This window comes from Urocitellus parryii, chromosome 1, assembly GCF_045843805.1.
Source record: "Urocitellus parryii isolate mUroPar1 chromosome 1, mUroPar1.hap1, whole genome shotgun sequence".
NCBI lineage: Eukaryota > Metazoa > Chordata > Mammalia > Rodentia > Sciuridae > Urocitellus > Urocitellus parryii.
The window spans coordinates 227,153,507-227,181,141 of record NC_135531.1 but is presented as its reverse complement, the minus strand read 5'-3'; the positions used below and the strand labels follow the sequence as shown (position 1 = coordinate 227,181,141).

General features: G+C 40.2%; 1 protein-coding gene across 3 annotated transcripts in view; it reads left to right on the top strand.

Moving 5' to 3' along the window:
• The window catches only part of Wipf1 (WAS/WASL interacting protein family member 1), a 116,822-nt gene that overhangs the window by 62,246 nt on the left and 26,941 nt on the right, over positions 1-27,635 (top strand). The window contains exon 1 of one of the 3 annotated variants that reach the window (XM_077798869.1): positions 22,029-22,062. The exons of the other annotated variants lie outside the window; for them this stretch is intronic. The gene's annotated coding sequence lies outside the window, so the exon portion shown is untranslated. Of the gene's footprint in view, positions 1-22,028; positions 22,063-27,635 lie in introns of those variants that run through there. 3 annotated transcript variants of the gene reach the window in all.

The following is a 27,635-nucleotide window of genomic DNA, read 5'->3' as shown; positions in this document are numbered from 1 at the left end:
TATACACAGATAATGCTCTTTTTTTTTTTTTTTTTTTTTTTTTTTGGTGTAGGGGATTGAACCCAGAGGCATTTTACTACTGAGTCACATCCCCAGCCCTTTTAAAGACAGGATCTCACTGAGTTGCTTAGGGCCTCACTACGTTGCTCAAGCTGACTTTGAACTTGTGATCTTCCTGCTTCAGCCTCCTGAGCGCTGGGATTACAGGCCTGTGCCACTGCACCTGGTGATAGTGGTCTTTAATGGATCTAGAGTAATATATATGTTGTTTTTATTCATTACTTGAGTTTCTACACATTGCTTTTGCCATTACTGTTTTTGAGATACTCTCATCTCTGTGAATCTCTTGGCATGTCTGAGGAATTCTTATCTATATTTTCAAGATCTTGAGGTTGGGGTTGGGGAAAGCCATAGAAGAACACTTTATCTCAAGATTTGTGCCGTTAGAGGTTAAAGAAAAATGTGGTGGACAGTGCTTGTGAGGAGTATTAGATATGTGCTTCTGCAGGTGTTTTGAATTCAGGAGGAGTCCACTGTGAATGAATAGGACGCTCTGTGTGCAGAAACCTTTGTACTTTGGAAAATGAAATTTCCCGTTGATCTTCACACTGGTTTTCCATGAATGCCCCTCCAATAAGAGCTGGAGATGCTGAGTGTTTTCTGAGTGGTGTTCAGTTTTCCAAAGCTGTATTCAGCTCTTGGCCCTGGTATCTTTCACATCACAGTGCCATCATCTTGTGGTGGCTGAACTTGGGCATAATGATAGGAGTCCAGGTTTTGTTTTCTCACTTACTCAGAGAAACCAGATCTGGTCTCAAGGCCTGTTTCCTCTCAGTTCATTATGTGCCACCTCTGGAAACTTTCATAGATGATCACTGATCTCTTAATTTAGACCTCAGGCACTAGAATAAAGCAGCCTTGAAAATAAGCATTGTCTTCCATATTCCCCAATTGGATGAGACTTCCCCAAAGGGCCTTTGGACAGTCTCTAAGTAAACTGAAGAGAAGTTCTGTCTTTGCAGTATAAGATTTTGGGATGAGTGGCTCCCCATTCCTCTATCAGACCTTTAACTTACCTACCTACTGGTGAAATGAGGACAAGCCAGTGAGCATAAAATCAATGTACTTATCTCTAGCTCATCTTAATTTTTAGGAGAAACTTGTTTTTGTTTTTAAGTTTGTGGGCATTTTCCCAAAAATATTATGTTCATCAAGTCTAGTGATATTTGGAATTGTACAAAAAAGCAGAAGAATTAGTGAAATTGGGCCCATGATAAATTGAATGGATCATTTAGAAATAGGACTAAGTGTATGTGAGAACTCATTGTAGATAAATGATATAAATGGAGTTTGAAATTATCTGTTCTTAATGTTTATCAAATATCAAATAGAGCAAATTCTTCATTCATTTATCCCTCTGTAAACAAAAAGAGCCACTTCTTTGCCTTGTCTTTCAGTCTTGCCCTCCTTCCCTAGCCAATGCATTTCCTTCTTTACCAAGTGGCACTAATGGAGAAGTTAAGCTCACTTAACCATAGGAATGCTAACTGATGTTGTTTATTGTTAGAATATGCCAGGCACTCTACCCCAAAGCATCTGCCTAGTTTAGTTATATTGAACACCTTCTAAGACCAGGTGCAAGAACTGTGGAAAGTGAGGGTCATTCCTGTCGTAAATTTTGACTTGGGAAGAGCCAGATGGAAAGTAGGCCAGAGGATGTCATAAAAGTTCAGGTCCTCTGTCAGTCATTGTGTACATCACTAGAGTTGCTTTGAATGACCAATACTCAGAAAGAGGTTTTGATTGCCAGGTTTTCAACCATTTAAAAAAAAGTCTAATTTAGATTTTACTTTTTCCAAAATAGTACATAATGGCTAATGAAGGTGATGAAGCTAACGGAAGCTTGGCTACTTGTTAGGTCAGCATGAATTACTCCTTGGTTCCTGGGAAGTTTAGTCTTGTGAAAGATAGAATAAGATGACTCAAGGTCATATGGCTGCTTCCTGTCTGCACGTGTGTAACATAAACCCAGGCATTCCTGCCTTTGTCTTTGAGCAGGAAGAGCTTCAGTGAGATGTGCCTAGAATTCCCACACCCTTTCCCAACAGGGCATGGAAATATTTCTCATACTTCACAACACTAGCCATAGCCGAACATCAAAAGTGGCCCTTGACTTAAGAACATTTGCTTAAGAACTCACAGAAATGGTCACTGCTCTCCACTCAATTCCCAATAGTTAAAATCATTTCATTTGTTTTTGAAAAATTATGGAGTAGTCTTGCAGTGTAGCTCAGAGGTAGAGCACTTGCTTATCATGAATGAGGTCCTGGGTTTGATCCCCAGCTCTAAAAAAAAGAAATCATGGAGCTTTTAGGTAACCTTTTGGTTCAAATGGGAGGAAAAAAAAATCTAAGGGACATGAATATAACTCAGCTGTAGAGCACTTCCCTAGCATGTGCAATGAATGCCCTGGGTTCAATCCCCAGGACAACAAAAAAGGAAAAAAAAGATCCAGTTAATATTTCATTAATTAAAATATGTTGATAACAGAGGATATAATAAATTATGAAATATTGTCAACCTTACTAATAAAAAAATGAAAATTAAAATAGCCCATACATATAGTTTTTCACTTATCAAAGATTTTGAAAAGTGATAATAGTACATATTGAAAAGAAATGGGTACTGGTGCCACTGTAGTAGCTAATACCACAAGAAAGCAGTTTAAAAGTGTGTGTCCAGATTCTAAAAGCAAACAAACAAAACTCTGTTCCTGTCATTTTTTTTACAGGAATTTTATTATTTATTATAATAAATAATAAAATTTATTATTATATTATAATAAATTTATCCTGAGGAAATAACCTAAAATTATTGTTAGACTTCAGACATCTAAATACACATATATTAATCATAGTAGAATTTATAATAATGAATCTGGGTGTTATTTTAATGTCTAAAAATTTAAAGGTTACAGATAATAGAACACCTGTAAAATAAAATATTCAACTAGTAAAGTTATTTTAAGAGAATATTAATATGGGGAAATGTGAAGGACACATTAAAAACAGCATCTGATCCCATTTGAAATACACAGAAAGAGGGCTTGGGGAAGGCTAGCTCAGGGGTAAAGCACTGGCCCAGCATGCATAAGGATCTGGGTTTGATCTCAGCACTGCAAAAAAAAATAATAATAAAATAAAATAAAATTTATAAAAACAAAACTGAGAGGGAAAAAGTATTAGAAGGAAATTCTAAAACATTAACTATATTGTACCTATCTCCAACCAAGTATTTTCTTTTATTTCAATAAAATTAGCATCATTTGGTTACACACCTCCCCTCTCTTTTGTGATAAAAGACAACTTGATTTCCTTCTGGTGGCTCAGTGACATCATCTTATCCCAGGAAGGAGAATTATGATCTGGAGGTAAAAGCATTTGGGTCAGGAGTGCTTCAGGGTCAGTCCCCAGTGAGGTCCAAAGAGCTCAGAGTTGTTCAGGGTAGTGGGGAGAAGCCCAGGCTGGGGACCACAAAATATGAATGAGTCCTTCTTTCTCTCCCCTCTTCCCATAGAGGTAATAGACCCGAAACTGAAATTTTAGTTTAGTCACATTATAAATTAATTAGACTTTTGTGGGCTGGTCTAGCAGTATACCATCAAGTATGTTTGTAAGTATGAAAATCATTGAAATGGAAATTAAAATAGTCATGTGTTCAGTTTTCATATAGAAATGAGTAATTCCCAAAGGACGATTGAGCACTGTACATTTTTTTTTCTGAGTTGGCCTGCATTAGCCCTGTGGCAGCGTCCTTGGTAAGGCTGTTCTACAAAAGATAAATATAAACTGAATCAAAATGGACACCTGCTCTCCACACATGGGGAAGGAATTTATTTAATTTCCATCATGCCATCAGCTTGAATATGAAGGCAAACTCCTTGAGGGTGGAGAGTTTTGTTTGTTTGATTATTGTAATATCCCCTAAATCTAAAAACGTTCTGGGCACCTGATAGATGCTCCATATTTGTTAAATGACCGCTGTGCTCAGGAGCCCTCGCACAGTTGCTCACTAGTTAACAGGGCAGTTACAGCCACGCAGGGAGGGTGAGCAGAGTAAAAGATCATACGACCTACCTCACTCTAATTCCAGAAGGGAAACTACAGCTTTGTGTGTTGTTCTTTTGGGCTAGAGAAGAAGATCAGGGGAGTGAGTATAGAATCAGGTCAAGGGAAGAAAGCAGGGATGGCAGGGACCTCGGGGTTGGAGAAGTTAATCTGAAGAAGGAATTGGAAATAGAAGCCATGGTCAGGGACCATGTTGTGGACCCCGGTGGAGGTTATAATAGCAGGTTATTCTGACACCTTGGCCTTGGCCATGATGCTCAGGTAGTCTTCCAGCACACAGCTGCCACCCAAAAACCAGGAGTAGCACCCAGGTGAGGTTTTAATTGTTGTTTCATATTATTTTGTTTTTTATTTATTTAGTGGGGGGCTGGTGTTGGCAGGGAGAGACGATTTTGACTTTTTTTCTATCTCTGTCCATTTCTCCTCCTGTGGGTGTCCTACAGAACATACACCACATGTGGTTTTTATACCTCGAGTCTTGGTGGTTTGTTATCCTCAAACTAGTCAATATTTAAGTGTAGTCATGGAGCTGCTTTTTACATAAGCCACCAACTGATCATTCTGTTGGAATGAATCTGAAGCAGGCAGAATGGTCCAAGACTTTGGCTTAAGCAGCTCGGTGTTTCAGGGAAGGAGTCATTTGGTCAGTACTGAGCAAAAAACAACAAAAAATACCCACGCAAAATGGTGGAGCTGATCACTTTGTGATTGCCCCTTTTCTGATCTTTACATGCATGTTTGGAAGCAGGAAACATTTTCCAGGATCTTTCCTGTGGTCGGATAGGGTACTGACCCCATTAGAGACAACCTGGAAGTGTTTTTCCAACAATCTGTTTTCCCAGTCAGTCATTTGGAGAATCCAGAGCAGCCAATGGCAAGGCGGGGCAGTTGTTGGAGGGAATCTGGGGTCATTTGGGTAGAACAAATTCTGTTTTGGCTGAGCCACTGAGAAAAGCAATCTGCTAAGACACAGGAGAAAAAAAGTACACAGGCCTCTGGACACCTCTGGGAAGAAATGGGAAATATCTCCCAGGACTGGAGGTGAGCAGCTGTGGGGATCCCAGCTCACTCCACTTCCCACAACTGGATGAGCAGGTCCCCAAACAGCACTAAGGAGGCCCAACATCCCCAGAACCATCAGAAGCTGTGATTCCCAGCCTCATCTGATCTAGTGGCCACTTTTAATAACAATTTTCTAATCTTCCTCCACAATTCTCAGTGAACTTCATAAATGATGTGGTCTGACCTCACACCTAATTTCCAAAATAAAAATCACTGCAATCTTAATTTTAAAAGAAATAAAATAAAAGCAGCTTTTTAATAAAATAAGTTAAATTGAGAAGTGATCAGGCACAGCTCATTAAGAAACAAAACAGAGTAAGTTGTCAGGTATTTGCATCTATACACAGAGTCACTGTGAATGTGGCTACTACCACTGCGAATTAACTCTTATTAGAGGCTTAAATACCACAATTGACAACATCCTTGGGCACATGATTTTCCAAAAAGGATGAATAACTCTTGGTAAACATCTTGTCAACCTAAAAAAGGAAAAAAAAAAAAAAAGCAAAACAAAACAACAAGATTCTCTGAAAAATACCATATTCATTTGGGAATATCAGAGCCCTGCCTTGGGAATACACCCACCATAGTAAACTGTGGGAGGATTCAAAGGAGTTGAGGTAAGGAGAAATTTTCTAAAAGCAAAAATGAGGATTTACATCAGATATTTTGAAACAATAACCTTTGGCCACAGTGATGTTGGCCACAAGAGTGGTGTCAGTCAAGGGTGAATGAACAATTGCTGGGCAGACATCCTTACAGAAGTCCTTTTGGTTATAAGGTAGGTGGTGGTGGCCTCTCTGTGAGCTCATGGTTTTGGCCAAGACTTTGTGGTTAGTTACTATCGGGCAATCATGTGTAATAACCCTTCCTCCAGAAACTCCTGGCTTTATTTACTTTCGTTGTTATTAGGGCTGACATAGTAACTTCATTTTGATTCTGACAACTTTCACAATCCAAACGAAAGTGATTTCATTAATAGGACATTTGCATTATGGGAAATTAAAGGAATAAGTGCAAAAATACAATACAGATGTTCCCAGTCTTTCTTACGATGGCCCATTGTAAGTCAAGGAGTATCTATTGGTAATCACTTTGAGTTTATATATCAACTGGAGTCAAGTTCTAGGCTCAGATAACTCTAAACAGTTTCTTCATCTATATCAGTGTCCACCCAGACCTTTGACGATCTTGTGGGACAATTTTTTACTGAATGGGACAGTTTGGTGTAATCAATTCGAATCTTCTGAATCCCAGGAAAGCCTCCCTTTATTGTGACACCCACAAATTCTCTTCCTTTCCTGTTCATGCACAGAGCAGTTGGGACTGCCTCTCACAGGCAGCGTCACCAGCCAAGCCTGGCTGCTGTGCAATCGGAGGGCCCCAAGGGGAATCTCCAGTCCCTGAGCATTTCCTGCGGTGTTCAGGCAGGTGATGTCAGGCCGGAAGGTGCAGCGCTGTACCGACCCTTGTTTCCTGAGAGCCTAGGGAGGTTTTCAAGATCCTCGTGATTTCTCTCTCCCGGAAAGAGACACAGTAATCACCGGGCTGAAGTCTGAATAAGGACCTAGATGGCCATTGTCCCCAACCTAGAAATAATTGTAAAGATCCTCCACTTGCTTTCAAACCTAATGATAGACAATCAACAGGAACACACTACTTTCTGCGTGCCAGTACCTTCTCCCAGTGTGTGTGCACTAGAATGTACATGGTGGGATGTGAGAAGGGACTTTCCATCTTTTACCCCTTGGGTTGTAAAGAAATCACTCCTTGTATTTCGCAGGGTTTTCCCCTGGGGGCCATTTGTATTGGACATTGGTGACCAAATGGGAAATTTTTGCAGTTTAATTATAGTACCTATGACAAGACTGCCTTCGATAGAAATATGAAGGGTCTTTTTACACGTGAAAAACATTTTTCCCTTAAGAAATGAAGTATGTGATGTTCTAAACTTCAGAATTTCTGTGTTTGCTTTGTGGTTTGTTTTTTATGGTTGGTTGGTTGGTTTGGGGTTTTTTTTGGGGGGGGGTGGGGGAGTGGTAATGGGGATTGAATTCAGGGACACTCAACCACTGAGTCACACCCCCAGACCTATTTTGTATTTTATTTAACAATTCAGGCTCTCTCACTGAGTTGCTTAGCATTATCCTTTGCTAAGGTTGTCTTTGAACTCGAGATCCTCCTTCCTCAGCCTCCTGAGCAGCTGGGATTTACAGGTGTGTGACAGTGTGTCTGGCTTATATTTGCTTTGTTTTATTTTGTTTTTCATCTTCTGTTTCTGCTGAGCATACACTGCCACATAGTATGGAGAGGCAAGACTGCCACTGCATCCTTGGCACCTAGAGTATTGGGCATGGGGTGCTCCAGAGATAGAGAAACATGTTTGTTGAGTTGGAGTATGTGAACCCATTTCAGGAACATTCTTTCTAGATAGTCCTGGGGCCTCTTTTTCCAACCCTGAGTTGATTCCCCTTTTATCCTTCCAAGCTAGTCACCTCACCACTTTCTGGTTTAAGTAAGGGACCCTGTCCTATCCCTGACATTGGAAAATAACCTTGCTTAGAAAGAGAGTTGCCAAATATGTTGATAGGTCTCCCTTATGGTAAGTGTTGAGTGGCGGTCCTGGTATCACCACAGGTTAGGAGAAGCAAAAGCCTCCCCAGGTCTTTTGGGGGAGCAAACCCAGCACATTTCTGCTTTGCTTGGGCACCTTTCAGTCTAGAACCCAGTGTGTGGCAGCAAAATCACAGTCCCAGGTTAAGAGAAGGATGAAACTCAACATGGAATGGAAGCTTTTAAAATTCATTTACACATATCTCTCGAGCACTGTGATATGTCAGATACTGTTCTATCAACAGCTGGGAGACAGCAGCGAACGAGACAAGGTCCCTGGCCTCAGGTAGCTGCCTCTCCAGTGGAAAAGCGGATCATGTACAAATAGTGGAGGACCCAGATGGAGTGAAGGAGCAGGCTGTGTGGACAGCCAAGAGAAAAGTGTCCTTGGGAGAGGGAACAGCAAGTGCAAATGCCTGAAGATAGAGGAAAAGGAGAGAAGGGCAGGAAAGGTCAGGGAATGGAGGGCTGGCTCTTGCCAGAAATGGCATTCATTGCAGACTTCGCTTGGTATAAAATGGAAAGCCACTGAGGCTTTGGAGTCCATGAATGTCTTCTGAGCCTCTATTTTCAAACTTTTATATGCTACAGTAAGTATCTCTTGGCAGAGGATTCATATATTGTAGTGGGATTGCTAGCACTAAGACTCCAGGAAGAAGCAGCCAGTATAACTTCAGTCCTGCTGGCCACAAGCCCAGGAATACTCATTCAATGTCCTGAATGGCTCCAAGCCACTCTCCTTAAGAACTTACAGCTATGGCTCAGAGTTGGCTCTGGACAGAACAGGACTATCCCAGGACTGACACTGATGGGGCATCTGCTGAGTGCCATCTGGGCATCTTGCCAGAGAGAAAGATGAGCCCACGCCCATCAGATCTGTCCTGTCTAGCGTCATTTTAGCCAGTATGGTAGCAGCTCTGAAGCACTTACAATGCCATCAGTAAGAAAATACACACATTTCTGTGTAAAAAGAATTGTAATGCATTCTGCTGTGTTGTATTTAAAAAAAAAATAAAATCAATAAGAAATTTTTAAAAGTTAAATTAAATTAAAAGAAGAAAAAGAAAATAAACACATTTCTGAAGACTGTATGTGATAAAAAGGATGTAAAAATCCCTAATTAATAATTGTTCAAAAAAATTCTTGGTACTTTCAGTAGTACTCTTTTTGAAATCTTGTATTAAATAAAAGATATGGCTACACTTTCACCTATTTCTTTCTACTCTTTGTAAGACGTGGCTAGCATAGAGTCAAGAATTGCACAGGTGGCTCAAATTATATTTCTATTGGATAGTCCTAATCCAAAAGGAGGGTTGTTTTCTCTCCTTCCTTGGTTGGATGGTTGGAATTTTTATTTTTACTTTTTTTGTTCCTATTCTTAATCGGTCTACAGTCTGGGGAGTTTAATCCTTTTCTGGGAAGAACTACTTGAGTTCTGGTGGGAGAGGCTTCCGTCTCTATCCCAGTTCATCCAACAGTGCAAAGAAGGTAACTAACTCCCAAGTCTGAGCAAGTTTCGAATTGAGTGAGCACACCTCTTCCACAGCCTCTAGTGGATGGAGAAGGGAATGAGCCACAGTTCTTGTTTGTTTGATTTTTTTGTTTTTTAAGCTTTATCATTATGGAAACATTTTAAGTACCTAGGAAGAGTCAACAGAATGGGAAACTGAATTGCATGTACCCCTCACCCAGCTTTGAAGATGATCATCTCATGACTGCTTTTGTTTCATTTGCTCCTCTACCCACTTCCCCCCGTTTTCCATATTACTTTGAAGCAAACATCAAGTCACTTCATCCACAAATATCTCAGTGTGACTATCTAAAAACGAAGGACTCTTTGTAAAATATAACATAACTGCAGTAGCATCATTATTACCTAAAACATAGTAATAATGTTGCTCAATATTCAATTTGATTTTCAAATTTCTAGTTGCCTTGTGTTTCTCTAGTTTATTTGAATCAGGACTTCGTGATGTCCACATGTTGCATTGCTTGCTCTGCCTTTTCAGCCAGCTTCCCATGAGCACGTGCTGCGCTCACTTCCTCCCAGGCTTCCACGTGTGAATAATGTGGCAATGACACTACCAGTCCTGTCCCCACACATCTTAGAATAAGGTTCATTGCATCTCCTTGGTTCAGAAGTAGCCACGCGTTCCTCTCGAGAACCAGCCACCGTAGCCAGGGAACTCCAAGGCTGTGCTTAACCACAGCTGCTCACTTTGCATTCCTGGAGTCAGAGTAGAGTTAGCCCAACAGAGGCCAGGAGAGCAGAGTACAAGGTCAGGGGCCCTCTTCCCAAATCTGAATTTATTACTGTCACTTAGGAGGATGGATACTGGACAACCCAGAAGCAACAAATACATATGTACTGTTTATCCAGGACTCACACACATATCTTTCCTATACATACAGGCTCAGAAATAGGTAATACATTGCACTCACCATTTTTCCCCCACAAAAGAGAGACAGCTAATGCAGGTGCAAGCCTCACTCCAGTCCAGATTCTTCATTTTATAATTTACTCCTTGTTCATGAGATGGATCCCAATGTCTCAGTGAACTGTCCTTTTTTCCCCAGATGAAAGAACATAACAGTATATTTGGAGAGACAGTGAGGAATCAGACTTCCATGTTCCAAACTTGTTTTCTGATGTAATTCTTACCTCCTTGCCCTACCTAATGTCAGCATAGGGAAATTTGGGTTTTCCATCCCATAAGCCTCCAGATTATTTGATTCTCACCCATTTGTTAACAAAACTGTATTTTCCGCCACTGTGCACCCAGTCAGAGAAGTTTTTCTCTTTCCTGTGGATCTTCCTAGAGGATACTCCCAACATCCCAAGTGTTTTCTGTTGAATCCTTTAAGGATGTGCTCATGGTATTAGACCAAGGATTCAATAGGTGGCAGCATAGCTAGCAGTTTTGCTGTCGTATAACAAGGATTGCCACCTTCTAGCCCAGAAGAACCAGTACTATAGTTGTCTCCCAACCATAAGCCAACTAATTGCATGTTTTAGGATTAGTTATGTCCAATACTCACTTCTAGTACCAGCTTCTTCATCACTTAAGATTCTAGTGATAGAAAGCCTGGCTGTCCTAGCTTAAGCAAAATGGAGAATTTATTTGCTCATGTAAATTTAAAAGTCTAGAAATAGGGCTAGCTCCAGGTATAGGTAGGTTCAGGGCTCAATCAGCAACATCAGTACTTGGTTCTTCTCCATCCCAGTTTTCTGTCATATTGGTCTCAGTTTCAAACCCAATGTGGTCAAAAGATGAGTGTGGCAGTTCTCACCTCACAGATCTGAGTATAGACTCCTCCCTCAGAAAGTGTACTCACCTCTGGCCACATTCCTTGATCCTGATGACATCACAGGCTATCACCACAAAAAAAAAAAAAAAAAAACTTAGGACCATTAAATGTAAGACTTTGGTTAACCAGCCTGAATCACATGCTTTCCCTATATCTGCATGGCCTATATCTTACGTGACTTCAGAGGTGAATGCCTCTGAAGTCACGTAAACTGAAAGGGAGGAGTCTCCACACAAAATAAAAGGAAAAGAGGGAATGGCTGCAAAGCACCAAAACATAATAATCAAATATATTGTACATTTTTCCCCAAGTAATATTATACCAGTTTATATTAATAGGTCCTGAAATACTACAAAACTTGGTTTTAATTTAATTTTTAAATTTATAGTTTTAAATAATCAACCCTTTCTTTATTTAACAAAATTGATCACTGTGTGGAGCAAAGGATTATTCCTTTAATGCCTGCTTTTTAAAATCACACAATTCCCTCATTTTAAGTCTTTTTGTCCCCAGTGCTTAGGGCCTCAAGCATGCTAGGCAAGCACCCTACTACTGAGCTCCACTTCCAGCCCCCATACTTTAACATTTTGAAAGTAGATTTCTCTTATAATAGACACATACATTTAATCTAGTAGTGCTTCTTTTTTCCCCAAAAAAGATATCAGAGGGGCATTTAGCTATTAAAGAAGGTGTTTTTTTAATTAAGGAAATATAGGATTGTAAACATCTTTGTACTGTCAGGGTAAAACTACTACATTATAGGAAACAGTACTCGATGAGAATTACTGAAAAAAAAAAAAAAACCCTGATGTTCATATTTTATACAGGTCACTGTGGGACTGATTCAGTAGGTGTTGGTTTGGGGTCACTACAGAGGGGAGTTGGCTATGATTCTTTACTACTTTTCTGAGACTGGTGAGACCTACATTTTTGTTTTTATAATCTTCTGTCTGCCCTTTTTTTTTTTTAATAGATTAATATGGAATATTTTTTACCTAATTGACCCAAGAGCCTACTGATGTTTATTTTACTCTATCCTAGGCTCAGACTGATCTGTGTATTGAATGAAGAAGATGTAGGTATCTAAATTTCCCCTTTAAGTTCAGATTTGTGATTGTCTTTATTTACCACTCTTGTAAGCCTTTGATCATAACAGCCACAATGGCACGTCTACTGCCTTCATCTTCTTCCTTCCACGTGACACCTTTTCTCTCTACCCCTCTTCCTTCTGCCACTTCTTGTGCTTATGGAAAGGAGTTAGGTTTAATCCCCTTCTGCCTTTAATGTGCGACTTAACGCTGCAGTGGCCCTGGACTGAGGGCCATTTCTTTTCCTCATCTGTACATGATGGTGCGGACTTTGACCTCTACCGTCTCCTTCAGCCTTAAAATTCCTCCTTTTTTTTTTTTTTTTTTTAGTTCTTTTTTTTCCATTTGTTCTTTTTAGTTATATATGACAGTATAGTCTATTTTGACATATTTATACAAACATGGAGTCTATCTTATTCTACTTAGGATCCCAGTCTTGTGGCTGTACACGATTTGATATTCACTGTGATGTATTCATGTATGTACATAGGAAAGTTATGTCAGATTCATTCCACAGTTTTTCCTATTCCTATTTCCCCTTGCCTTCATTCCCCTTTGTCTAATCCATTGAACTTTTATTCTTCCCCTCCCCTCCCTTGTTGTGGGTTAGTTTCCACATATTAGGGAAACCATTCTACCTTTGATTTTAGAGGACTGGCTTTTTTCACTTAGCATGATAGTCTCCAGAGCCTTCTATTTACTGGCAGATGTCATGAAGTCATTCTTATTTATGGCTGAGTAATAGTCTATTGTGTATCTATACCACATTTTCTTTATCCAATCATCAAAAGTGGTTCCATTCTAGTTTTTTGCAGAATCTCCATACTGCTTTTCAGAGTGGTTGCACAAATTTGCAGTCCCAGCAGCAATGTTTCCCTCACATGCTTGCCAACATTTATTGTTACTTATATTCTTGATAATTGCCATTCTGACTGGAGTAAGGTGAAATCTCAGTATAGTTTTAATTTGCAGTTCTCTACTTGCTAGAAACATTGAATATTTTTTTCATTAACTTTTTGACCATTTGTTTATCTTTTTTTCAGAAGTGTCTTTTTAGTTTTTTTGCCCATTTATTCATGGAGTTATTTGTAATTTGTTGTTGATTTTGGTGTTAGGCTTTTTGAGTTCTCTGTATATCACAGAAATTAACCCTTTATCTGAGATGCAGGTGGCAAAGATTTTCTCCCATTCTATAGGCTCTCTCTTCACACTCTTGTTTCCTTTGCTGTGGAAAAGCAAAGGAAAAAAAAACTAAAAAGTTTGATACCATCCCATTTATTGATTTTTTTAATTTTACTTCTTGCACTTTAGGAGTCTTGTTGAGAAAGTTGATTTCTAACCTGACATGTTGGAGTGTTGGGCCTACATTTTCTTCTAGTAGATACAGGGTTTCTAATCTAATACCTAGGTCTTTGATCCACTTTTAGTTGAATTTTGTGCAGGGTGAAAGATAGGGGTTAAATTTCATTCTGCTACCTATGGATTTCCAGTTCTCCCAGCACCATTTGTTGAAGAGGCTACCTTTTCTCCAATGTTTTCTGTATCTGTGTCTAGTATGAGATAACTGTATTTATGTGGGTTTGTCTCTGTGTCTTCTATTCTGTGCCATTGATCTTCATGACTGTTTTGGTGACAATACTGTTTTTGTTACTATAGCTCTGTAGTATAATTTAAGGTCTGGTATGATGATGTATCCTGCTTCACTTTTCTTGCTAAGGATTGCTTTGGCTATTCTGGGCCCCTTATTTTTCCAAACGAATTTCATGACTGCCTTTTCTATTTCTATGATGAATGTCATTGGAAATTTAATAGGAATTGCACTAAATCTGTATAGCACTTTTGGTTGCATGGCCATTTTGACAATATTAATTTTGCTTATACAAGAACATGGGAGATCACTCCATCTTATAAGGTCTTCTTCAATTTCTTTCTTTAGTGTTGTATAGTTTTCATTGTAGAGGTCTTTTATCTATTTTTTTTTTCAGATTGATTCCCAATTTTTTTTTCCTTTTAGGCTATTGTGAATGGGATAGTTTTCCTAATTTCTCTTTCAATCGATTCATTATTAGTGTATAGGAATGCAATTGATTTATGGGTGTTGATTTTGTAATCTGCTACTTTGCTGAATTCATTGATAAGTTCTAGAAGTTTTCTGGTGGATTTTTCTTGGGGGGGCTCTTCTAAATATAGGATCATGTTGTTGGCAAACAGAGATAGTTTGAGCTTTTCTTTTCCTATTCATAATCCTTTAATTTCTTTTTTCTTTTTCTTTTTTTTTTTTTTTTTTTTTTTTTTTTTTTTTGCCTAATTGCCCTGGCTAGAGTTTCAAAGACTATGGTGAGTAGAAGTGGTGAAAGAGGGCATACCTGACTTGTTCCAGGTTTTACAGGGAATGCTTTCAGACTTTTCTCCACTTAGAATGATGTTGGCCTTGGGTTTAGAATATATAGCTTTTACAATATTGAGGTATGTTCCTACTCTCCCTAGTTTTTCTAGTGGGTTTTTTGTTTGTTTGTTTTTTGTTTTTTGGTACCAGGGATTGAACTCAGGGGTATTCAACCACTGAGCCACATCCCAGCCCTATTTTTGTATATTATTAGAGACAGGGTCTCACTGAGTTGCTTAGTGCCTCACAATTGCTGAGGCTAGCTTTGAATTTGCGATTCTCCTGTCTCAGCCTCCCAAGCAGCTGGAATTACAGGCATGTGCCACTGCACCCAGCTTTTCTAGTGTTTTGAGCATGAATGGATGCTATATTTTTTTCAAATTCTTTTTCCTGCATCTATTGAGTTAATCATGTGATTCTTGCCTTTAAGTCTATTTATGTGAATTATATTTATTGATTTCCTTATGTTAAACCAATGTTGCATTTGTGGGATGAAACCCACTTGATCATGGTGCACAGTTTTTTTAATGTGTTTTTGTATGCAATTTGCCAGTATTTTATTAAGAATTTTTGCATCTGTGTTCATCAGGAATATTGGTCTGAAGTTTGAAATTGATGTGTCTTTGGTTTTGATATTACAGTGATATTAGCTTCAATGAATAAGTTTGGAAGGGTTCCCTCCTTTTTCTAAGTTCATGGAATATAAAATTCCTCTTTTCACTGTAGAAGTCTTTCACCTCTTTTGTTAAATTTGTTAAATTCTCAAATATTCGTTTTTTTTTTTTTTTTTGAGGCTATATTTCTAATTTCTCTTTCAACTGTTTCATCATTGGTGTGTAGGAACGCAATTGACTTATGGCTGTTACTAGAAGAGCCGACCCTGATCTGAGAACAGAAGAAGGGTGGAAAACACTATTTCATGCAATACCTGGTGTCCTGCATTGCAAGAAGTGGCTTCTAAGGCCTCTAAAGTCCTGTGGTTGGACTGTGCCACACCCATGTGATCTCTCCTTGTCTCTCCATCTTCTCCTGCCTTGTTTTGTTGTTGTTGTTTAAGTCTTTTTATTTCCTGTCCTTCCTGATCAGTTTGTTTTTCTTAATCCATTTTTCTCTCCCCACTGCCCAGGGAGCCACCCCCACTGCATGACTCCACACACAGTGCTGAGCCCACCTGCTGACCTTCCTCTGGAAAATCTCTCATTAACAGCTTTTCCCCATGAAGGCTTAATGGAGCTTGAATTCCATCTAGTAAGGAAAGACATACAAATGAATAAGAAAATAGCAATTGGTGACATGTGCTGTGTATAGGAGAGAACAAATGCAGAGATGGGACATGGTGGAGGGCATTTTTGCTGATATCTGAAAAATGAGAACAAACCAGGAGAGAAGCATCCCAGGCAAGAGGGCTTGCAAGATGCAAATGAGATCGGTGCATTTAAGGAACAGAAAGGGCTGAGAGGTAAATTAGCAAGAGATGCATTGAGATAAAGGCTAGGGAGGGGCAGGTGTTGTGCATCCTTGTGGGTCCAGGCAAAGAGTTTGAACCTTTTAAGTGAAATGAGAAACCATTGGAGGGGTTTAAGCAGGGGAGGAACATTATCTGATTTATGTCCTGTCATGCATAATAGTCACCTCATCAATGTGTCCCTTGTTAACTGCTTTCACAAGTTTTCATTACAGATGGAATAGATCCAAACTCTACACAGCTCCTCCCTTGCATTGCTGGGGGGCTGCTACCTTTAGGTACATGCTACGTACTTATTGAGCTTTCACTAATGGACAGGAGTAGCCATGAACAGTGTGTATACTAAGTGTGTGTGTGTGTGTATATATGTTTGTGTGTGTGTGTGTGTGTGTGTGTGTGTGTGTGTGTGTGTTTGGGGTGCCTCACCTAGTGAATGTCAAAATAATTCTGTATATACATAGAGAAATCATCATAATTGCCATGTTCTCTTTTTAGATCCAGCTATATTTAGACTTCCCCTGTAAGGGTCGGCGGAGCGTCGGAGCGAGAGACCACACAAGAGACCAGCCTCATGCAATTGCAGGGGGGGAAGTTTTATTGAACCAGCATGCTGGGGCTCAAGGCTCACTCAGGAAGGGAGAGCAGCCCAGAGCCCAGAGCAGAGGTCAAGCAGAGCTTAAGTACACTTTTTGGAGAGGGTGGGGGGCTTTGCATACATCAGAACAAATCATCTTTAGGCGCGGGAAAATTGAACAACAACCCTGAGCCATGATTAGTGCATACATTGGCGGGAACAGATTGGACAGGGGTGATTGGTGCTCCTAAGTGGGGTACACATTCAAACTGATTGGTTTAGGTCCTGCAATGCCTACGTCTGAGCTATTTGGAGCCCTTAGCTAATAAACAACCAGGGAATCAATGGAAATATTTACTGGGCAGTTCAGGTATTGTTCTAACAGCTACAGAGGTTACAGGTTCCGGGGGTAGCAGAGGAATTTTAGCAATACCTGGCCTATTATTATTATTTTTAGCCCAAGCCTTTCAATTTAGAAACTTTACAATGCCCAATCTTTTACACTTTAACTCAGACTCTTGCAGCTTAGAATCAGCTTAGAAATTTTACCTTTACACCCCAAAGATTCACTCAGGCATTTAAGTTTTTGAGTTGATCAAGTTTCTCTTGTCCCAAGGGTTTGTGGAGGAGGAAGTTGATGATAGCTGCAGACCTCTAACTGTGTCCAGCCTCATTCCTGTATGTATTTCTGTATTAAGTGTCCCCTGAACTCCAGGCCCTACTTTAGACAAGAGGAATACAATCCTTGCCTTCAGGTGGCTCCAGGCAAAGTAGAGAGGACTCTCAGTCACCAATCCTTGGATGCTCCACTTCCAGGAATTGTGCCCATGACCTGGCATCATGAAACTACTCCTGAAATTCAACTAGCATCTCAGAGAATTCAGAGTTTGAAAGAAACCTTAGAAGTCATCCATCCCAGTTCCTCAGTAAGAGTACTTTTAGTATTTGGAAAGGGACTACCCTGAGCACCATAGGAAATCTCATATTCCTAGCCACACCCACTGAATCCCACAGGCCCCTCCTCCCACGAGTCCCACCCACTTCGCCCCACCCCGAACTGAAAATGCTTCTGAGCATCTCCCAAAAGTGACTGAGTTGAGAACTTTGGGTGTAGCCCAGGCCTCTCAATTTGCCGGTAACTTATGGAGTTTACACACCTCTTTGCTCTGAACCCAGCAGAATCTGTGTTCATCATGCACATTTTACAGTGAAGTTAGTTTCTGAAATATGCATCTGTCTTTCATCCTTTCAACTGCTTCTGTTTTCTCAGACTTACACTGTTGTGCTACAAATATAAGTCTGAATCTTTCAGGTGGGTCAAGATAAAGTTGAGCATTTTCATATTGTTCTATACATAAGTCAAAATTCTGATATAGCGTTGTCTGTACATGTTCCACAGAATCTGCCTTTAAAGCGAAAAATCTGACTCCTTCTGACTACCCTCTTTTTCTGCATGCTTTTATCAAGCATCTTCTGGGATAGTTATTGTTATCCCACTAAGTATGGAGAGTGGAAACAAAACATTTGGGCCTACAAAGCCATGGGACTGCAGCCAGCTTGGACTGTGTGTCACATATCCTGACTTAGGCACCCAGATCACATCTCAAAACTCATTTGCCTTCACACACCTGACCTGCTTTCTTCATCTGCATTTGTTACTTTCTCCCCACACACTGGAATGTTCTGTAAATGAGGATCACTTAGACTAATTATCAATGCGTTTAAGAGCTTTTATTTCTTAAGTGACTCTTCTTATTATTACTAAATGGAATACTCAGAGTTGAGAGTGATGCTTTCAAAGAATTTTTGTGGAGGAATCTCATCCTCTGTGAGCAGTTGTCTTTGTTGAGGTGTCTGGAAAGCTGGGGGGCTGCTGACTGACTGGATGGAGATGCTGAGCCCTCCTTGCGCCTGCACGGATGCTGTATTATACACCGTGGGGAGGAGAGACATTCAATTATTTTTAAATTTGTTCTTTTTTCTTTGCTTGCTTTCTTAAGTAAAGTCAATCTAGTTTCTTTTTCTGTAGCAAAGGAGGAAGGAACAAACAACAAATTAATCAGACAGGAAGCGAATACCGCAGAAGGACGTCTGCCTCTGACTCAGTGTGTCACACTGAACAGGCCAGAGCTGGTCCAAAATGGCTGACCAGGCAGGACCCCATCTCTGCTTTGGAAGATGATGCCTTGTTCAGGGGTGGTTTTCTCTCTCAGCTCATGTCTTGCATGTTCTCTGACTGTCCGTGTCCCTGATAATGCCTTCCTACAGTTCCTTTTAACGGTAAGAGAAATCGTGTTCAAACTGAATTTATTTTATCAGTGAGAGGGAAGAACTAAACGGTTTTTAATGGGCCATCATATGTGGAGATGCAGTTGTTTAACTTTTCGGTAGAAGACCATGTGATTTTTTTTCCTGTTGCCCATTTTGGTGATTGTGGGTGATTGACAACTTGTGTTTTTAGCCAAGCTGTAAGCAAGATTTGAAGTAGAATTTTCCTGACCACTGGACACATTTGGATCTAGAGATCAGAAAACATGTCCTTTGGAAAAAGGTACAGTTTGTTGTCGACACAGCTACCTTTGACTCCTCAGTTTGGCCCATGACCGTAGGGCTTTAAAGTACAGGGAGTCCTTGGCAGTTTCAGACAAAAGTAAGGAACCAACTTGGAAAGAAGCTGTTGCTGCCAATGTGTTAAATTCAACTCCCAAAAGAAACCATTTCTAAGCAGAGTCTGTTAGGGAAAAGACCTCTGGTCTTTTAGAATAATTCTATCCATATCGAAATGGTGCAGGGCATGACTACTACTGCAAGTAAAATTCTATAGCATTTATTATAACTATTTATATTTAGCATAAATAATATTTTGGCAAAAAAATCATTTAAAAGATTCAAGCCATGTAGTCAGAAAGCTACAGAACAGGATTAGGATACTATTTTGCGTTAAGAAAATTATCTAGGTTATGTCTGAGAAAGCAACTTGACTTACACACCCTTTTCCCCTCCTAGGAGTATACAATAAAGCTTTAAAAAGTAGGAGGGGGCTGGGGTTTTGGCTCAATGGTGGACCGCTTGCCTGGCACGGGTGAGGCACTAGGTTCAATTCTCAGCACTGCATATAAATAAATAAAAAATAAAGGTTCATCAACAACTAAAAATAAATAAATAAATTAGAAGAGCACATACAACTTTAGTTAATAAGTTCTTTTGAATAACTTGATGGCATAACTAGTGCATTCATTACAAATGGAGATGTTATAGATGAAGAAAAGTCTGCAGAAAAATTCTAATTTAGGAAAGTAGAACAGCTTTGTAGAGAGAGATGGGCTGGGGAATGGGGAAGACTAGGATAGGATGGTAAGAGGAGGATGAGAAGCAGGGAAAGGTTTGGGGGTCTGTGTGGAACCCATACTCAAAATTCATTTGAACTGCCAATTGTAGAGTGTTACGTGTTAGCTTCATAAAGTTTTGAAGTGGAAGATGGTCGAGTCACAACTCTTTTTTTATAGATCTGAAGAGGTTAAAGAATTTACCTAAAACCGCAGTCAGCTTTTTTGCACTCTTTGGAAAGTTTCTCCTTGGGTTCCTTGTTCAGAGCTCTCTAACTGCTCTACCACATAAACGTTGAGTTGTGGCCGACTGTGGAAGAACTAGAATGTTCAGAAACCCCCTGAGGGGAAACTTACTCCCAGGGTTCTGCAGCAATTTCACTGATTGTTGAGAAATCAAATTCTAGATCTGGCCTATAGGCTGGAAGTTCCCAGCCTATGATAAAACGCAAGAGGAAGTGAGCTACCTAATTCTGGGACTCTTGGAGTTTTATGCCCTTTTGAAGGGTATAAAATACCTGTCTGTATTTTGTAACCTTCAGTCCTAAAAATTAAAACTGAAAAAGAAATACTAGAATAAGAAATGCCTTAATCAGTATGCTTTTCTGAGAGATTAAAAGTGCACTTTATACACGTGTCCTTTTACCATTCTTCTATGATCTGGGAGTTTGCCTGGGTGGACACACGTGGGCTGAGCTTTAAGTCAGCTCCTGTTTTCTCTTTCATCTACTAGCCACTTAGCAAGGGTTATGCTCTTTACTTTTGCTTATTTTATTTTTAACAAATGGCTAATACTTATTAAGCACTGCCTCATTTAACTCTTCACCCTGTTAAGTAGGTACTACTGTCCCCATTTTATTGTAGAAACTGAACTTAGGCCAGGCAATTTGCCCAAGGCCACCTAACAGCTGGGTGTGGAGGAAGTTTTCTGAATTTCAAGAGCTCTTTTCACAAGCTGCAGCCTGAAGCCAAGGTGATAAATTGCACAATTTCTGGAGATTCTTTCCAGTCCTGGGAATCTGGGATCACAAATGCTTTGTTTAAATAATCACAGCAATAGTAAATATATTTAAAATGATGAATCTCAAGTAAGATATTTTCCTGAATCTTTTGCTCTTTTCAGAAGTAAATTTGGTGACCCTTCTGCTTATGTTACAAGGTTATACTTTCAAAGATAAAATGAATACAATATACCAAGTATGTTGACCTATAGGTGTTGTGAGTGCTGGGGAACAGGGACAGATCTTATTCCCCAGGATAAGTCAATGTGGTGCTGATGATATATATAGGAAGACGGTAGCATTGAGATTTGAGCCCCTTAAAGAGAGTACTTGGAAAATACTGGAAGTCATGGGTAAAAAACTGACACTTTTTAGTACATGGATAAAGCAAAACAGGGTTTCCTTTTCCCACCCACAGTTAAATGACAGGTACCTTAATCACCCAACTAAACTTCATTTTCTCACCACAAAAGGGGTGAATTTGTATTAATTTTGAAGTTAATTATGTATAATAAATTTAAAAATAATTTTACTTCAGAGCAAGTTTTCTTTTCCCAGCAGTGACTCTTAGGGTAAAATTGTGAGTTTGTGTCCAAGTTCCTAGCCAATCTTAATAACATTATAGATGCTTCAAAATGTCTTCTGTGAAAAATGCTTTTCACCACCTCCCCCGCCCCACCCCAGGTAAATCAACTGGCTGTCTACAAGAATTCTAAGAGAAGCATTTCTAAAGTAGCCAGTACCCTCTACAGCAGAGACATAAACCTTTGTCATTGAGAAGATAACCTAGGCAGAGTCACTTAAGCTATTGCTTTAATTGCTGATCAACCCAGAAAAGGGCAAGTACGGTTTGAGAAACGAGGGAGTCCGGGCAAGGCAACTGTGTTTTCTACATTTAGCGCAAATGGAGAATAACGATGATAAATAACTGGGTGAGGCTGTTGATTTGCTTACAAAGGAAAGCTGGCTTCTCTTCTCTACATGTTGCTTCCTCTTTGGTGTAGCTGCCTTTTCTGTTTTTTTCTCGTTTTGATTGCCTCATTGCTGTGAGCAAGGACCTTCAGCCTGAGGAGGAGAGGAATAGATAACAGCAACAAACCTTTCTGCAAAGGTATTAAAAGAGTTTCTAAATGGCTTGTGGGGTGGGGAGGCAGAGATGTTGCACAGTGACTTATATCATAAAATAGAAACTATGCGCCACTGCAGCTGTGAAAAGATCGTGTTAAAGAAACAGGATGACTGTGGTTTACTGTGAGCATCGATTTTCCTGTTGAGCCTTTTTACAGGAAGTTGAAGAACAAAGCCAAATTCATCTTAACTAGTTCTAATGGTTTTCACATCTTAAAGATATCTAAGTTTGCATCATGGTCAGTATAAAGAAGAGAATCAAGAATAATTTTGATCCAGAATCCCAAATCTATGGGCTTTTTAAAATTCAGGATTTTAGCAGCAATGTGAGTTTGGTAAATTATTTCATTTGTTTCAGTTTACCTTGTGGGTGGATTCAATGCCTTTGTAATGAATGCCTTTGAAATTATTTTTTAAAGTTTTAATAATTCAATATGAATTTGAGCCTTGAAACACTGTTGAGTTACATGTAGTATAAATTTCCTTCTATTACTATCTTTTGGTCAAACTGTTTTGTGTGTGTGTGTGTGTGTGTGAGAGAGAGAGAGAGAAAGAGAGAGAGAGAACTAGCGCACAAGAGACAGGGAACCAAGGGAGGGTATATACATATATTTATAAGCTAGAATGTGTCAGAATAACAAGAGCTGTCTCTGGGTGTCATTTACCCCCCAACTTTTTCATCTAACATTTAATCATTATTGAATGCTTCCATCAGTAGCAAATACCACTTTTGTGTTTTATTTTCCTTTTTGTGTTGACTACTGTTCTCCACAATGCTCCTTGTGGAAGCAGGAGAAAAAAACAACAACAATAAAAATCTAGCCAAAGAAGCCAATAATACACAAGAAGTACATGTGTGAAAATAAATGAAGAAAATTATAAAGTGAAATATAAAGGAATGTAAATAAAAATAAGATAACAGAAAATAATGAGGGAAAGGAGCAGTGGACCTCAGATCTGTCCCACTGTATTATTTCTGTGACCCCTCCCCACTCCTACCCCACAGAGCAAATAAGATGCTTTTCCATTGATTCAAGTATTTGGGGATGGGAGGTGTTTACTTTTCCTCCAATATTTTAGTTAGCATAGTATCTAACAGTGACGTTGGGCATGATTTATAAAGCAAAATGCTTTATTTTTTCAAATAGTCCATAGTAGTGATTAAACAACTGGCAAAGCTGGTTCTTGTCTTCTCTGATAGAACCCATCCCCCAGGGTTCGAGACTCACCTTCTGAGGAGTGACAGCTCTTTCCATTGGGGGATGTTGGAAATCTCTCCTCTCAAGTCATTCTATAGTTTGGGCCTCACGCAGTGAGTTCTAGAATTAATTTTAAGTTGGTTATAAAAACTAAGAATTTATTTATTTAAATAGTCAATTGTCTCAATTCTAAGACCAATCATTGTACATTCAGGAATAATTCTACTTTCTTAGCATATTGAAGAAGAAACCCTGAGTTTCCTGGTGAATATCTGGACTGAAATGTGGGCTATGGTTGAACCTCTAGATGGCTACGCATTTGGGTAGACTAAGTCCCCTCTGGAGCAGGGAGTAGGCTAGTGACACTGTTTCTCACAAGGTATCCCTATAACCCTACATGAAATGCCTAGTGAATGGGTCCAGGCTTCAAGATGCCCACATTGGTCTGGGCATGTGATGTGGTCTAATGTGAGTTTTAAACCATGATGTTGTGTTATAGTAAAACCAAAGATGTCAACCAGTTCATTCACAGATCTAAGACATTCTAGAATTGCTTGATATTGATGTGTACTCTGCCTGTGTGCACATCCATACCAACCAATAGTTTTTAAGTCACTTATGCAAAATAATCTGCTCTGTTCTCTTAACTTATAACTTCTTTATAAAATAGCAGATCCTGGGCTGAGGTTGTGGCTCAGAGGTAGAGCACTTGGCTAGCACCTGTGAAGCACTGGGTTCGATCCTCAGCACCACATATAAACAAATAAAATAAAGGACTTGGAAAATAACTTTTAAAAAATGGCAGATCCTTTGCCTCCCCTCAATTGTGCTTCATCTAAAATTTGATGATTCCTGGATGATTCATTTAGTTATTAGATAAAGCTTTGACAACCACTCATATACTAAGGTTCAGGCTGATTTTTTTTAAAATTCTCTAACATCTTGACAGTCCATATATATTTTGAGTAAGAAATCAATTGATGGATACTGTATTCAAAGCCATTGTCCTATTTCCATAATGGATAATAAACAATGCAAAACAGTGTTAAAACAATGTTAACAAAACAATGTTAAAATAGTATATATTAATTTCCTATGGCTGCCATAACAATATCCCATAGACTATGTGGCTCAAGTAACAGAAATTTGTTTTTTCATAATTCTGGAAGCTAGAAGTCCAAGATCAAGGTCTGAGTTAGGGTTGGTTTCTGCTGAAGATTCTCTTTGGCTTGCAGAGGGCTCCTTCTTACTTTATCTGTTCATAGTCTTTCTCTGCCCGTGTATGTCCCTGGTGTCTCTTTCTGTTTTTATAAGGACATCAGTAGCACTAAATTCAACTCTACCCTGATAGTCCTACTTTTAATTTGATCACCTCTTTAAAGCCCTATCTCCAAACACAGTCACATTTTGAAGTACTAAGGATTAGGACTTCATCAGATGAATTTGTAGGGGACATAACTCAGTGCCTAATGCTGTGTGTAAAAACAAACCTTTTCCACCCCTGGAGTCTTCTTAGTTAGCACATATAAAACCCAGTACAACAGGTGAACATTTGAGAAAGTGTGGCTTGTCTCCCTATGATGAAAGTTATTTAAGCATCGAAATGATTTTTTTAATGAAATTAAATCTAAAAGTATATTTTTTAAAAGTTCAGTGCCTGGGATGGGTTGGGTAGGAGGACAAGGCTCCACACATGGTGAGGTCTGTGATTGGCCGACTGTGGGGACTCTAACAGGGTGGGCAGCAGGACAGGACAGCTGATTCTGATGCAGGAGAAGACAGGCTGCATGGTGGGATCCAATGGCCTAGGCCTTTCCCTGGTTCAGGGTCCTCTTTTGGCCCCCTGATAGCCGCTCCTTCCTGCCATGCTGCCTTCTCCTGAGGGAAGAACCCAGCGGAGCCCTGGAGGCCTGGTGGCCTGGCTGCCTGATTCCTACCTGGTGCAGCTCTATTTACAGACATAGAAGGCAAAGCCAGCCCTCCCCACCACTCGCCCCAGGTCTGTCCCTCCTCTGCTAGGTGCTCAGCAGCCTGCATACCAGCAGGATCTGTCCTCACCATCAGGGAGGACAGATCCTTGACCTGTCCACTGATGCCTTTCTCTCCAAAACTCTGCTGAAACCTGACACACAACAGTTCATTTTGTTTTCCCAGCAACTCTCCACTTAACAGAAGGGAAAGGAAGGCTCAGAGAAGTTCAGTTCTAGACCCAGGCTAATAGGCCGGAGAGTAAGGATTCAGAACCACATTCACTTAACTCAGGTCTCATGTTCTCATTTTTTTCATTCCTGAGACCATACTGGTGTCTGGTAAAATCCAAAGGTCTCCTTCTATGACTGTTTATAAGCTCATAAAACACAGAGGATTACAAAGGAAATTAATTGCAGTGAAATACACCCTTCTTTACTAATGGTTTAAGCAACAAGATATAAACATTGCCAGAATTTCAAAAGAGATCTGCAACACTTATACTATGACGTGGAAGTACTCTGTGAAAAAACATTGGTGAAGGAGTCTAGGGGCACTGTGATTGGTGGTCTGCATTTGTAATGGAAGGAAATGTTAAATAATTTGTACTTTTCTTTATTTGCATTCAGGAGACCCTGATTCTACCCCTGGACTCTGTGGGTGTGAGAATGCAGGCAGGAATGCATAGTCAGTTAGGGTCTTTCTCTGGTATCAAGACCCTTTAGAAAGGCCTATCTCTGATTCTGATGTGAGCTGTTAACTCTGTGGAATCAGGGAATCCCCCTGTGCCTCCCAGACATTGGGGTTTTACTTCACTGGAGAAGTCAGAGCTGTAAGGAAAGCAAATCCCAGTACTTAGTGCTAGCAAGCCCCGTGACATAGTGCTGATTCTTTGCCCATCACCTCACAGTGCAGGTGGGATGAGGTTAAGAGCCATTCTGGTGGCAAGCACTTGGCCTGTGTATGTGATCTTTGGTTCTCACTCCACTCATATTTAGTGAGAACCTTACTTTGTGTCAACTATTGGGGAGACCTGGTGTAGTCCACAGTCTGGTGGGAAGACAGTCAAGTGGGTCTGGCAGCAGGCCCAGCATGGTGAGATGTAAGATTGGTCTTCTTTGATCTGTGTGGTGAATGACAGGATTGGAGACTCTCCTTACAGCCTAGCCCAGAGTAGTTCAGACTCTGCCCAGCAGCTACTCAGCTAGGAAGGAGCAAGGAGGGCGTGGCAGACTTAGCATTAAAGTGAGTGTGAGAATAATCCATCTGGAAAGCAGTGAGAGATGCAGATGGAAAAAAAATGGCAACAAAGGTCCTCAGGCACAGAAGAGTGAAGAGAGAGCTTAGTTTTGCATTGGCCTTAGAAGGTGAGAGCAGGCACTCATAGATCCTCTTCCCTGTTGATCTAAGGTAGCCAGGAAATGACAGCCCCACTTCATGCAAGACCCTAAAGCCTTTGATAGTTTCTTATACTTGGTTTTGACTGTATGTTTCTGCAAGCTGGCCATGGTCTTGACCCTGACCCCAGTCCCAGCCAAGTCCATTGTGGATTCTCTCACACTAGCCTTCTGGTTAGCTCAGTTCCCCCTACCCGCCACCCCTACAAATGTGGTCCAAAAGTTTATTTATAAACCAGTTTGTGCACAGACAGTACTAAAACTGTAACAGCAGAGATTTTAGAATAATGAAGGAGGCCTTTGAAGGCATCCTGAAAGAGTCCCCATTTGCAGTGGTCCCTGAACTGTGCAGTATAAAAATTCAATTTGATTTCTGTAACCAGAAACTGACTCATGAGAACCAAGCCCACAGGGGGTTCCTGTTAGTTGGCCAGAATCCATCATTCCTAAATTAGGATAGGATGACAGATTTCATGTTGGTTAACATGAAATCAGACAAAATAAGAGTCTTGAGTAACATCATATGGATCAAACTCATGGATGAACTGTGCCGTGAAACCCATCTCTCCGGCCCACCAGGCAGACCAGGCTACCCCCTGCCTTGGTAAGCTGCCTTCTCCAACTGTTAATACTGTTGCTTTGGCTTCATCATCCTTCATAGTCAGGCCTGAGTTCAGCTTCAGACCCCATCCTTCATCCTGGTCCTGGAGGACATCCAGCCCCAAGGCCTCTGAAGGTCTTCCACAGCAGGAGAGCCCCCTCCATAAGGGCGCCCAACCCTGCTTACAGTGCCTAATTGGCCCCATGGGGGATGGATCCCTGTCATGCAGGAAAAACCAATTTAAGGAACACATTTGAAAAGAATCCTTGTCTGAGACAGTATCTTACTTAAAAACACCTTTCCAGCTAGTTAACAGGTGAGCTGCAGCACCAGCTAGCTGCCCTAAAAATGCCTGAGGGCGGGGCAGGCACCAAAGGGGCCGATTTGAATG